The following is a 12,631-nucleotide window of genomic DNA, read 5'->3' as shown; positions in this document are numbered from 1 at the left end:
GCACTGCTGTTCCAATGCTACGCCTTCAACCACTCGACCATCTCTCCTACATAATGATTATGGCCTAGAAACCGAGTTAATAAATAGGGAGTCATTCATATTCTTCTTTTCTTTACCGCTCTCCGTCTTAAGACACAGTATTCGGGATAGAAAGAAAACAATAATGGAAATAAATCTACGCTTCTTGGCCGAGGTGCAATTTTCAAATACAAAATTACTTTTTGCCCTTTTCACTACTTCTTCCTTCCTATCTTGGTCCAAAGTCCTTAAATTCGTAAAATTACTTCTAACCATATAGAAATGACTTCATTAAGTCTCTTGTCCTTGCTTAATTCTCTTAATTTCTTCCCTTGAATCCTTTGGGTCTTACATGGGCAGCTAGTTCTTATTCGAGCTAATTTTCTTTATTTTTCTGGTGTGTTACATAAAATTTCATCACATGGCTCCTCAAATCGTATTTATCAATTAGAGCTTGGTACATGATTTTAAGATGGATTGGTTAACTTTTTACTAGTATCTATGTCGTACATCTACATATCATAAATATATGAGGTCCAATTTTAACAGTTCGAATGGACATGCTTCGTTTCAGGTATTTTGGCCAGAGAACTCGCATTGGCTTTCTGAACGATGCAACGTTAAAAACTGCATTTGGGCAGCATTTGATGATGGATTTTACTTAAAAAATCTTCATTCGGGGAAGTTTGAATTGATACACCCTTGGAAAAAATGAAGTAAAATCTCCCTCACTCATTTTGGTCCCATAAAACCTATTTTTTTTTCTTTTTTCTTTTCTTTCTTTTATGTTTGCTTGCTTTCACATGTAATAATTCTACAAAGAGTTGTGGGGTTTCATTTTACAAAAAATGAAGTAAAATCTTCCTCACTCATTTTGCTTGCTTTCATATGTTGCATATTTAAGTCTAATAAAAGGGGAGAAATCTTTTGGGAATTTGTAGTTCTTTGGAGGTTGATAATTTAGTTGGGTTTCAAGCTTCTGCTTGTATCGACCCATGTGCAAGCTTTCAAACTCTTAATTTGGCTATTAATGGCCCTAATATTCTCCTAACAATATTGTAAGGTTATTTACTTCTTGCTTCTAATAGTGAAAACTATCTCCACCGACAAATATGAGTCCTTCCGGCATGTCTTTTCCTCACTCATATGTTTGCTACAAAAATTCTCAAGAAGTCTTCCAATATAAAATTTCTCCCAGAAAAGCACATTTAATATCGAAATTCTTATGATTAAGCCAACAAAAAGGAAAGTGTATCTTGTTGATATTGGTAGTAAGTTTCATTTAAGCATTTCTTAGTCAACTATACTCTGGGTCACTTTATCGGATATAATCTTGGTTCATTCATGTCTACTCAAAACCCTTTTAGAATTAAGTAATATTTTAGGTTTTAACATTTTAAGGGTAACAAATTAGGATGAAAAGAAAATATGTATAATAATTGGAAATTCCAAGGTTAATATCATAATACTGATATATGCAAATAACTTAGGTCAATTTTCCTTAAAAAAAAAAAAAAAATGATGGTCAATTGCAACTTTCTAACATGAAACCAACCAACTGTCACAACATTTATTTAGTAAAAAAATATCTTTAAAGATTATTTGTTATGCTCACAAAGAAAAAAAAAATGTACAAGGAAAATGATCTTTACAAGACTATGAAACGAAAGAAACTATGTGAAAATAGAGGGAAGAGATCAAGGAGACGTACCCGAGTAATTCCAATATTAAGACACTTTCGAGGACGATAGTTTCCTCTTGACATGTATGATGTATGAACGAAAAAAAAAATAAAAAATAAAAGAAGCGAAACTTTGTGCCATGTTGCTAAAGCTGAGAAATGGCGGATTGGCCTCCACTATAAAAAAAAAATGAGGTCCCCCACTTTATTTTATCATCCTAAATGAACGGTTCGAGCCAGTCAGAGAGTACACTTTCTGATGGCTCAAGGCCAAAATTTTGGTTGATTTGCTCGGACTCTTTTCTCCTAGTTTTAATTTTTAGAAGGCATTCAAAGTTAGTATGTATGACTACCTTCTAGCTAGTTAAATTTTTTGAATCGAGTAAATTATTTATGCATGATTAGGTCTAGTTTAAATGATTAGGAGTCAGTTTCTATGCAGTATTGGGCTTAGTTGAAATTACTGGGACTAAGTTTCTATGTAGTATTGGGCTTAGTTTAAATTATTAGGAGTAAGTTTTTATGCATAACTAGACTTAATTTAAATTACGAGGAGTAAGTTTTTATGTATAATTAGACTTAATTTAATTTAGTTAGTTTGTGTGTTATGAAACGTTAGGTTAGCATGAAAATGTGACGTCATGTCTTGTGAATTGCATGTATAGAATGATATGAATGACATGAAGAACGATAAATAACATGAAATATAATCCCGATATAAGCATGAACGATATGGTAACTGATATGAGAAATGGTATGATATCAATGAAATGATAGAGGGGGTTATATTTAATAATGCTGAAAATGGAAAATTATTGGGACCTCATGCATTAATGCGTGCTCATGCATTCGGGGATACCCGTATTCCTTCACGATGGTATGAGCGCGTACACCACAAGGAAGGATAACTTCTATCGTGTTTTACGTAATGCTGCCGTGACGGCTACTGTTTTGTAACGCCCTTAATATTCTCTAATCTAATTAGCGACGTTACCTTGTACTTGCATAACAACAGAACGAGAGTTCACGTAAGACAGTCTCAATAATGATAATGCGTTCATTATTATAAACAGTTCATACCTGGGGAAAACAATAACGACAGCCTAACCTAGAAATAATCAACAGAGAACTAGAGGAACAATTGCAATAACTATGAACCCAAAAGAATCCAACAAGATGCCTACGACACTACAATCCCTCCTTAAGATTTTCATGGTCTTCGCAGCATCCACCGTTAGCCGTACATGAGAGCCTTGCCCTTACCTGAAAATATGGGTAGCACATGGCTTGAGTATTATATAAAATACCTAGTAAATCGCCCCACTGTTGGGGTTAAGCATATAATCATACATCAAGATACATGCAGTCGCATACAATACACATACATGAGCACAAGTGTCAAAAGAAAGAAACTGAGAGAGGGGTCTGTCTTCCATTCCTTCCCATGGCCTTAGGCCCTTGCTTTGTCAGGGCGGGGGTGGATGCATGGTACTTTCACACACATGGCCCACGTGCGTGGCTGTGGGCCCACCAGGCGAGTTTGCATGCGAACTCCCTAGGCCTGGCTTGATCGAGTATGTATGACATACAATACCGGACACCACAGAAAAGGAGGGCTTGCATGATATCGTGACGAACACAATATCGAATTTACGTGTCCATACTATCAGTAGCATAACGGGGGAGTGTCCCATGTACATAACCATAGCGTGCATAAGGTTCTTAAGGTTTACCTCCATGGCATTATACATACAACGTTCCATCCCCTCACCGCATTTCATAGCATAACTGGGTTAACATTGAGTAAGCATATCGTAGCATACTAGTCATCACATTCATGGCATGCGGGGTTCTCATTACAATCATGACATGTCAATCAAGCTCATACATACAGGGTAGCAAACCATGTCACAAACATCACATACATAAACATGACATACATAGCATTTCATTGCAAGAAACATATAACCTAGCATACATCAACAAACACATGGTGCATGCAAAGGTCACACGGCACGCACAAACATACATACATAACCAGTAATGTTACTTACCTCCTTGGCCTTGGCCGAAGTCCCCCACAACACTAACTCCGATGCCTAACTACCTCTTATAAGATAACATGATACACTTAGAGCCCTTTCACAACTAACTTTTATGCCTAGCTACCAAGGTACGTCCCTATTGTAAGTTGTTTTATCAAAATGGAGTTATATTATCCTCAGATGGTTGAAACAAGGGTGGGAATGGCTCTAGAAGAGTCGAAAACCTAGAAATCAGTATACTATTCGGATGTCAAACCGCCAAGCCGCACCGTCGAGCCACACTGCCAAGTCAAATCTAGCCGAGCCGGGAGTCCACGGAGCTGCCGATGGAGCTGGAACCGATGAGCTGCGAAGTATACTACCGGCGCAGGGTTTCTGGGCGCGCCTCTAGTTCGGGCCGAAAGGGAACGAGGCCCAGTGGTGGTGTCTGAGTGCGGCCTGCAAGGTGCGGCCTGCACGTTGGTCGAGACGAACTCGCAGAAGCGTCGTCGACAGCCTTAATCGCGGGGTTTGGCTACTGTCGTCGGTGGAAGCGTCGTCGTTCGTCCGTCTCTCCTTGCCCCGACGTACGCTGGCGTCCGCTCCTACCTAAAGGAGGCGGCCACTGCAACCCTAGGGTTTAAGGGGGTCTGAGTGAATCCCGCCAGAATCGCGAGATTTTCGGCGCACCCCTTTTTATTTTTTATTTTTATCTTTTTTTCCTTGGAATGTGTATTGTTACATCACTCCCCTCTGCGAAGGACTTTCGTCCTCGAAAGGATTTGCATCTACGAACAACTCTAGGTACTTCTCTCTCATCTCATCGTCTCGTTCCCAGGTGGCCTCCTCTGCTAATTGGTTCCCCCACCACACCTTGACAAATGCAATTTCCCTAGTGCGCAAGGTCTTTACTTTGCGAGCTAGGAACCCCACTGGTTTCTCCTCGTAGCTTAAGTCTTCGGTCACGTCTAGAGTCAAATAATCTATCACGTGCGTGGGGTTTGCTAAGTACTTACGAAGTGTCGATACATGGAACACGTTGTGCATGGAAGAGAGAGGCGGGGGTAGGGCTAACCTATAGCCAACATGTTCGATTTGCTCTAAAATCTCGAAGGGTCCTATGAAGCGCGGACTCAATTTGCCCTTGGGTCCGAACCTTAGAACACCCTTCGTGGGGGCCACCTTCAGGAATACCATGTCACCCACTTCGAATTTCAGGTTTCTTCGTCTCGAGTTCGCGTAACTCTTCTGTCTACTCTGACCAGTGCAAATCCTCTCCCTGATCTGTTGCATCACCTCGTTCGTGACTTGGACTAGCTCCGGACCGACTAGTTCTCGTTCTCCTACTTCACCCCAGCATAATGGTGTCCTACACCGTCTTCCATACAATGCCTCGTATGGTGCCATACCGATTGTCGCCTGGTAGCTGTTATTATAAGCGAATTCCATAAGGTGCAATTTTGAGTCCCAACTCCTAGAGAAATCAAGTACACAAGCCTACAACATGTCCTCTAGAACTTGGTTCAAGCGTTCCGTCTGTCCATCGGTCTGTGGGTGATACGCTGTGCTGAAGTCCAGTCAAGTGCCCAACGCTTTCTGGAGTCCACGCTAAAATGCTGAAGTAAACCGTGGATCTCGATCTGATACAATCAACATGGGGACCCCATGCAATCTGACGATTTCCTTCATGTACAGTTGTGCCCAATTGTCCATTGTATAGGTGGCCTTGCCGGGGAGGAAATGTGTTGACTTTGTCAATCTGTCCACGACCACCCATATGACCGTGTAACCATTTAGCGTCTTAGGCAGGCCCACTATGAAATCCATGGTGATATTCTCTCACTTTCATTTTGGTATATTGAGGGGCTATAGTAATCCCGCTGGTCTCCGTCTGGGTGCTTTAACCTGTTGGCAAACCAAGCATCTGCTGACGAACTCTGCGATATCCATCTTGATGCCACACCACCAGAAGTGGGGTCTGAGGTCCTGATACATCTTCGTACAGCTAGGGTGCATGACGAATGGAGAGTTATGCGCTTCTCTCAGGATTTCACCCCTCAATTCCCCTATCGCCGATACACACCAGCGACCTTGGTACAGTAACCCACCATCCGCAGACTTGGAGTACCCACCAGTTTGTTCTGTCTACATTTTGTTAAGTGCCATCTCTAAACCTGAGTCCCTTGCCTGCGCTTCAATGATTCTCTACCAAAGGGTGGGTTGTAAAGTTAGCCGAGCCAGTTGCGCCTTAATACCTTCCACGACTACTACTATTTTAACTCGCTCGAAGTCTACCTGCACTCTGGGTTCTTTCATGATTAGTGCCGACGAATGCGCTTTCTTCCTACTTAGGGCATCTGCGACTGCGTTGGCCCTCCCGGGGTGGTACTGGATGTCCATATCATAATCCTTGACTAGCTCTAGCCACCGTTGTTGTCTCATATTCAACGTCATATCTTTAACATGAAGACTACCGCTGCCAGTTCCAAGTCATGCACAAGGTAGTTCTTTTCATAGTCCTTCAGTTGTCTGGATGCGTAGGAAATAACCTTCCCACGTTGCATTAACACGCACCCCAGGCCCTTCTTGGAAACATCACTAAAAATGACGTAGTTCTCTGTACCATTAGGCATTGTGAGCACGGTTGCAGTCGCCAGTCTCTTCTTCAGGTCCAAGAAGCTTGCCTCGCACTCCTCGATCCATACAAACACCGCAGCCTTTCGAGTTAGTCATGAGAGGGGTGCCGCTATCTTGGAGAAATCTTGCACGAAGCGGTGGGAGTAGCCTGCCGAACCTAGAAAAATCCGTACCTCAGTCACAGTAGCTGGACGAGCCCAACCGGTGACCGCTTCCACCTTGGCAGGGTCAACTGATACTCCTTCTGCCGATATCACATGTCTCACGAATGAGACTTTGCGTAACCAAAACTCACACTTCGCATATAACCGATTTTCCCTCAAGACTGTCAAGGCCTTCCTCTGGTGCGTTTGGTGTTTCTGATCCGTCCTTGAATAAACCAAGATGTCATCTATTTATACACTGACAAAGGTATCCAAATATTTCTTGAACACCCGGTTCATCAGTTCCATAAACAATGCAGGAGCATTGGTGAGTCCAAATGACATTACCACAAACTCATAATGGTCGTACCTTGTTCTGAAAGTTGTTTTCGACACGTTCTCGTTTTTTATCTTGATCTGGTGGTAACCTGAATGAAGGTCAATTTTTGAAAACACTGTGGGAGGGGGTACCTATTCTTCACTATCCTCTTATTCAGTTTCTTGTAATCGATGCACAAGCACATGGAATCGTTCTTTTTCTTGACGAATAATACCAGTGCATCCCAAGGCGACATGCTCGGTCTGATAAACCCCTTGTCTAGCAGTTTCTATAGTTGTACCTTAAGTTCTTTCAGCTCCGCTGGTGCCATTCGGTACGGGGCCTTGGATATGGGGCCGGTTCCTTATTCTAGTCTAGAGCGAAGTCGACATCTCGAGATGGGGGAGTCCCTGGCAAGTCCTCTAGAAACACATCTGGGAACTCATTCACTATAGGCAACTCGGATAGGGAGACGCCTTCTTTGCCTTGCCACGCTGACTAGTATTGCCCAGGCCCTATGTTGTACAAGCTTCTTTGCCTTCATCATCGATATCACCTTAGTCTTTGAGGGATGGTTTTAAGTCATGGTTGAATACTTTAGCATAGGGAACAATTGACTCTTGGAATAGTCATGCATAAAAAAGTTTTGATCAAGTATTTTCCAACCACTAGAAACACACGGTTTATAAATGAGATTGTTGCTTTCCAAACATTAGAAGATGAGACATTAAGTGAAGCTTGGGAAAGATTCAAGGAAATGCTTAGAAAGTGTTCTCGTCATGGATTACCTCATTTTATACCAATGGAGATTTTCTACAATGGATTAACTATTGCTACTAAACAAGTGGTGGATGGTTTTGTGAATTGAGCTATTTTGTCAAAGACATGCAATGAAGCATATGAGATACTAGAAAGAATAAGTCCAATAATTGTCAATGGGCTGATGTGAGAAGCAATCCAGGGAAGAAGATCCGAGGAGTACTTGAAGTTGAGGCTTTATCTTTTATCAACGCTCAATTAGCTTCGATGAATAATATCCTACAAAATCGAGCGTTGTGACAAGGCTTAGTGACCAAAGCACCAGTCCAAGCTGCTGTAGTAATGACCCAGACAACACCTGAATCTTGTATATATTGTGGAGACAAACACACTTTTATCAATGTCCAAGAAATCTGCCTCAAATTTTTATGTGCAGAATCAAGCTAGCAAAGGCAACCCGAAAAATAATCCCTTCTCAAAGAGCAATGCCAAGCAATAGAGTTGAGGAGTGGGAAAGAAATACTAAGTAGGGGATAAAAAATTAAAAAACACGCTGATAGTCACTCTCAAGAAGTTGCTGTATAGAAAGAGTATAACAAAAATTATGCAGAAACTACTGTAGAGAAAGAGCACAGAAAAAATTATGCAAAACCTGTGTAGTCTCCTAAATTGCAAATAGTAGTCAGCAATGGACAAGAAAATAGAACATATACACCAACACCCAATTTTCCACAAATAATAAAAAGAAAGAAAGAGGAAGCTCACTTTGATAAGTTTATAGATATTCGGAAGGAAATTCATATAAACATACCATTAGTGGAAGCTTTGAAATAAATGCCAAATTATGTAAAAATCTTGAAGGATGTGCTCACCAATAGAAGGTGGTGACACTAAATGAAGAGTGTAGTGCAATATTGAAACACAAGATCCCCTTAAATGTATAGTCTAGTGGATTTTATTTTTTCAGTATTGTACTACACTCTTCATTCAACGCTAACACCTTGAATTTTTAAAACTTTCTTCGAATAGTGAAAACATCCTTCAAGAATTTGACATAATTTGTCATTTGTTTCACCGCTTTCACTAATGGTATGTTTATATGAATTTCCGAAAATATATGAATGAACTTCTTAAAGTGGACTTCCTCCTTCTTTCTTTTTATTCTTTGTAGAAAATGAGGTTTTGGTATGTGTGTTATGCCGTCTTTTTCATTGCGGATTTTGTTTACGTCTTAGAAGACTGCACTATTTGTGCATAATTTTTGTTGTGCAACTTCTGTGCATCTTCTGTTGTTTACGTCTTAGAAGACTACATTATATGTCCGCTTTCACTATTGCATATTTTCTTAATTTCATCTACCTGGTAGGGTATTTCTTACTCTTCAATCTTATTTCTTGACAATGCTCATTTTCCTCTCTTTTCGGTGTTTCGGTATCTGTTAATAGCTTCCCAAGAGGTCTATTTCGTAACTCATTTGCTAATTGACCTACTTGAACTTTCAAATTTCGCAAGGATGCTTGTTGACTCTATATCATAACATCTTTTTTTACCATATATTCCTTTATTAGACCCTAAAGCGATGTTCCCGTATGTGTTGAGATTTGTTAGTTCCTTTCCCTTGGGTGTTGCCTTGTTGAGGACCATATGTCATTTGATTTTGTAATCCAAAATCGTGAAGGTAATTTGCTATAGGTGATAGTTGTTGATTGTATGAGGTTTCTCTCTTCCATGAGAAGTTTGGATGGTTTCTCTACTTGTGTTGTGTTGTAAAGTATTTGAAAATGGATTATTTTTCTTGGTTCCTTAACTAACTTAATAGCACAAAAAAAATTGAAGCCGGATTACTTGAACATTCATAAAAAATATGTTCTTCTTCATAATATTCCCAAGATTTAGTTGTTGTTTGACTCATTATAGCAACAGTATGGAATGGTACATTAGTCATTGAGCCTGGTACCAATGCTAGATTTTTTAGAATATTAGTAACAAAAGCTAATTGATCGTTGATAGAAGTCAAAGCATCAACTTCAAGTACTTCTCAGGTGTTCTTTCCAAGATTGCTCCTCACATTAGCCTATTGACAATTGTTAGATGCTATTCTTTCTAGAATCTCATAAGATTCATTGTACGTCTTTGATAAAATAATTCAATTGGCCAAAGCTTGAACTAATGATTTCTTGGATGGTAAGTAGTGGATTTAATATGCTTACAATTTTGGGAATTTGACCAAATAGGGTACAAAAACATTATATTGGGAGATAAAATTAACTCATTCTCCAGTAAGGAAAAGTAGATAAGTACTTCTCTTATGAATGTTGATTTCAGAACTTGAAGAATGAAGCCTCACTTTCTCATTTTGTAACGATCAACTTTTTTAGACTTTGAATCACAAATCACTAGATAGACTTAGGGTAAAACAATGATAAAATTATTCCTTTTTAAAATAGATGAGTCAAAAGTAATTCAAGACATTAGAAATATAAATATACATTAAGAATTTGAAAAGGACAATACATGTCCATGGAAGTTATAAAACGTTTACAAATAAATACATTGTTTTAAAATGGTATTAAAACATAAAATAGTGACAATGATACAGATTTAATAGTCTTTGTAGCTGCACAACTCTTGAATGCTCTTGCCATCAATCATCCATCAAGGATTGTGGTTAAGGGTGTGCATGCTAAGTACATGAGGTTTCCCTACAAGAGTTCAAATCTCTGATTTTTTTTTTTTAATTACAAAAACTATTTGTTTTTATATTCTATAACTATGTCCTAACATGAATTAGACTACATCACTTGTAGGTTTAGGGAGATTTTCTATGAACTTTTTCTTTTCTATCATAACCTGAAATTTAGATTTTAAGTTATTAAATAACATCCAACAAATTACCGATTAAAGGAAAAAGACAGAAAATTTATGTAGGAATCCAGCTCCTGTGTTACACATAATTTTAGGGATGCCATATTTTCAAAAAACTCATTGAAAGACCAAATTGCTTTCAATAGACTTTTTCCTGGACCAACAATCTCTAGACATGTGGCCCTTTTTCCCGCAATTATAGCAAATACCTTCAAATCTCTTTCCTTGAAAACTTTTGTTGTCGTTCTTGTGAGCTCTCTCAGGTTGTGCAATTCCTTGGTGACTTCTTTTTTTGTCACCATTGTATCCACGTTTGGTAGACAGTCTATTATTGCTCCGACTTTCACTTGTGTAGAGTGCTTCTTTTTCACCCTTCAATGTGATGTCTCCCATTTGTTTAGCCATGACTTCTTGGCTGGCTAACAAATTTTCAAACTCTACAAGTGATGGTTGAGTGGGTCATTCTTGTACAGTAGTAACAAAGCTTCTATATTCCAGTCGCAATCCCTGGATTATAATCCTCTTCATTCGAGATTCTACAATGGTAGACTTCGGGTCTAGTTTAGTAATCTCCCGACAGATCGACTTGATCTTGTGGAAGTACGGAGCAACCATCATGTCACGTTGTGAAATTGACAACAACTGATTCTCCAGAAGTTGTAGCCTCGTATTGTTCTTCTTTGAGAACAACATCACAAACGTGTCCCATGCTTCTTTCAGTGTCTTGTCAATATTCCAGTCGCAATCCCTGGATTATAATCCTCTTCATTCGAGATTCTACAATGGCAGACTTCGGGACTAGTTTAGTAATCTCTCGACAGATCGACTTGATCTTGTGGAAGTACGGAGCAACCATCATGTCACGTTGTGAAATTGACAACAACTGATTCTCCAGAAGTTGTAGCCTCGTATTGTTCTTCTTTGAGAACAACATCACAAACGTGTCCCATGCTTCTTTCAGTGTCTTGTCAATATTCCAGTCGCAATCCCTGGATTATAATCCTCTTCATTCGAGATTCTACAATGGCAGACTTCGGGTCTAGTTTAGTAATCTCCCGACAGATCGACTTGATCTTGTGGAAGTACGGAGCAACCATCATGTCACGTTGTGAAATTGACAACAACTGATTCTCCAGAAGTTGTAGCCTCGTATTGTTCTTCTTTGAGAACAACATCACAAACGTGTCTCATGCTTCTTTCAGTGTCTTGTCAATATTCCAGTCGCAATCCCTGGATTATAATCCTCTTCATTCGAGATTCTACAATGGCAGACTTCGGGTCTAGTTCAGTAATCTCCCGACAGATCGACTTGATCTTGTGGAAGTACGGAGCAACCATCATGTCACGTTGTGAAATTGACAACAACTGATTCTTCAGAAGTTGTAGCCTCGTATTGTTCTTCTTTGAGAACAACATCACAAACGTGTCCCATGCTTCTTTCAATGTCTTGTTATCCCAAATATGTTCTAACATCTCTTCTCCGATTGTGGTCTTCAAGGCAAACATTGCTTTGCCTGCTTTGACTATCCATTTGCGCAAGGCGCTGTTAAAATCATCCTCTGATGACGTAGTTTCGCATCCGCCAACGATCTCCCAAAAATCATGTCCTTGTAAATAGGACATCATACAAGTTGTCCACGTAGTTGTTGTTGAGTTTCTTGATTCCTCCAACGATTTGGAAATCACCCATCGTATTGGTCATACCTCAATAATACCAAACAAGCTCTTTCAACACAAGACTTGCAGAGTAACTGACTACTCACGACACAAAAGAAACTCACTCACTACTAATCTCAAGAAATTGTTTCTGATGTGGAAGATCAGACAGAGCTGCAACCACAGAGCATACTAAGAATTCCAAGAGATCAGAAAATCTATACTACCTCGCTTTGATACCATTTGTAACGACCCAGATTCACTACTAGTGTATATTGTCCTCTTTGGGCTTCCCCTTACGGGCTTCCCCTCAAGGCTTTAAAACGTGTCGGCTAGAGGAAGGTTTCCACACCCTTATAAATGGTGGTTTATTCTCCTCCTCAACCAATGTGGGACATCACAATCCACCCCCCTTCGAGGCCCAGCGTCCTCGCTGGCACTCTTTCCTTCCTCCAATCGATGTGGGACCACCCCCAAATCCACCATCCTTTGGGGCCCAGCATCCTTACTGGCGCTCTTTCGACACAAG

The 12,631-nt window shown here is 39.9% G+C and overlaps 1 non-coding gene across 1 annotated transcript; it reads right to left on the bottom strand.

Moving 5' to 3' along the window:
- Positions 1–7,502: 7,502 nt before the first annotated feature.
- On the bottom strand, positions 7,503–7,608 carry LOC111472505. Its single transcript, XR_002715436.1, has one exon. It is a non-coding gene; the product is annotated as a Plant small nucleolar RNA R71 (small nucleolar RNA).
- Between the last annotated feature and the right edge of the window lie 5,023 nt (positions 7,609–12,631).

Source organism: Cucurbita maxima, unplaced genomic scaffold, assembly GCF_002738345.1.
Source record: "Cucurbita maxima cultivar Rimu unplaced genomic scaffold, Cmax_1.0 Cma_Scf00075, whole genome shotgun sequence".
Lineage (NCBI taxonomy): Eukaryota > Viridiplantae > Streptophyta > Magnoliopsida > Cucurbitales > Cucurbitaceae > Cucurbita > Cucurbita maxima.
Note: the sequence above shows the minus strand (reverse complement) of the source record. Positions and strands in the feature narration are given on the sequence as shown.